General features: G+C 34.9%; 1 non-coding gene across 1 annotated transcript; it reads right to left on the bottom strand.

Annotated features, from left to right (window-relative positions):
• Window positions 1-1,668: 1,668 nt before the first annotated feature.
• Window positions 1,669-1,775, bottom strand: LOC140854172 (small nucleolar RNA R71). The gene has a single exon (XR_012137306.1). It is a non-coding gene; the product is annotated as a small nucleolar RNA R71 (small nucleolar RNA).
• Window positions 1,776-2,156: the final 381 nt, after the last annotated feature.

Raw genomic sequence — 2,156 nt, 5'->3', positions numbered from 1 at the left:
ACAAGAGGAGTAGTCGTTAGGATCAATAAGAAAAATTCTAGGTAGAATTCTCTAATCTAGATTTAGTGGATTCAAAAACCCTAGATCCTTAGTCTTATTGTCTTTAGCAAACAACTTTCGATTTTCGATTTTCGTTAAAGCTTGCTTGAGCATAGATTTGAAAATCATTTTTAAACCAAGTCTCTGTGGGATCGATCCGTACTCGCTGGTCATGCTACTCTGCACACTGTGCGCTTGCGGTTTTATTTACAAATTTTAAGATTTGCACATCAAGTTTTTGGCGCCGTTGTCGGGGATTTGGCATTTTAAATTATTTTCAAATATTTGTTCTTTATGCTTTATAACTCTCTTTCTTTTTCCTTTAGGTTTCTAGATTTAGTTGGTGATTGCTGGAAAACTCAGGTACGCTTCTAATTTCTCTTTTATTATTTTTAGTTAATTACTTTTCCTTTTAGACCTAATCATTTGAATTTACTTAATCACAAAAAAATAAAATAAAAAATAAAAAATAAAACAAAACAAAAAACATTTCATAATCGTGAAGTAAAATATCAAAATAAAAAAAAAATTCTAAATTAAAATCTTTTACATTCTTGGTCATCTTGTTTATTTGCATTTGCATTTTCATAATTAATCTAAGGGCATCAACCCATTAACAAGATAAGGTGGGGATTTTATTACCCTTCCTTAGCCCAAAAACCATCTCCATCATATTGCATTACCTAGACCTTTAATCTTAAAATCAATTAGACGTCAACCTTAAGGAATTCGAGCTCAATAGGATAAGGAACCCTAAAAGTTCTACCAAGTTTGAGTTGTTTGATTAGTTGGTGTCTAGGCAAGTTCCTGAGGGTGGTTTGTTAAATTGGTTCAGTTGCTGGCCTGGCCAACTCGTTTGGTGCCTAGAAAGGCAACGATGAGTGAACCTCCCACCTCTTATACTTACCTGGCTAACTAGTTGATCAATCTCTACTTGGAAGGCTTGAAGGGTCATCTTGGAACAGTTAGGAGCTGTCTAGATTTAGGTTAACCCTAGGATAGATTGAGTTTAATTTATTGTTTCACTTGTTTGAAAAATAAAAAAAAAATTATTAAAATTTAAATTAATTTGGTTACTTTTCTTTAGATTTAGGACTCCTTAGGATTTTTTCTTTAGAACTTTTTCTCTTTTCTTTCTTTTTCTTATACATAAAAATTTTATAAAAAAAAAATTGTATAAACATCGAGAACCATACACCTCGTGTGTGGAGAAGAGTGTCGGGTCGTCTAGTTAGAATTGAGTCAATTCCTGTTGTTCCAATGGCTGAACCAATCCAACCCATGACCCTTAAGGATTTGTGTTATCCAGTTGGCTCCATCCAACCATCTTGTATCAGGTTGCCACAACCCTCAGCTAACAATTTTGAAATCAAACCTCAAATCATAAATATGCTTCCAAAATTCACAGGATTAGAGGCTGCTTATATATTTATTAGAGAATTTGAGGAGGTATATGCAACCATGAAACTGCAATTAACAGAGGATGAGGTCAAACTTAGATTAATCAACTTTGCCCTTAAGGATAATGCTAAGAAATGGCTTTATAGTCTGCCAAACCATTCTGTCACTACCTGAGAGGGCTTTGTGAGAATATTTTTGAAAAAGTATTTCTCCCATCATAAAATAGCTAGGATTAGGAATGAAATAAATCAATTTTACCAACTAGCTGGTGAATCATTTTGGAAGTACTTTGATCGTTTCAAGAATCTTTTGACCCAATGCCCACACCATGGAATAGAAACTTGGAGACTATGCCAGATTATCTATGAGGGGTTAGATTCAAACTCAAGAACCATGCTAGAGTCCATGTGCCAAGGCCAATTTATGGACAAAGAAACTACTGAAGCTTGGCAATTCTTAGAAGACCTAGCCGAGAAAAATTTATAGTGGGAAACAACTAGGGAACCTGATAAAGCTACACCTTCAAGAGGAGGAATGCATCAAATTCAACCAACCCTAACATCAGAGGCCAAGATTGCAACCTTAACACGTAGATTAGAAGCCTTAGAATTACAGAGACCAGCCAATGTAAATCAAATATCTGCACCCATGTGTAAAGGGTGCAATGCACCAGACCATGTCTTAGAAGAATGTTCCTACTCGAATGAGTGTGCACA

This window comes from Elaeis guineensis, chromosome 15 (genome assembly GCF_000442705.2).
Source record: "Elaeis guineensis isolate ETL-2024a chromosome 15, EG11, whole genome shotgun sequence".
Lineage (NCBI taxonomy): Eukaryota > Viridiplantae > Streptophyta > Magnoliopsida > Arecales > Arecaceae > Elaeis > Elaeis guineensis.
This window is presented reverse-complemented; position numbering and strand designations above follow the sequence as displayed.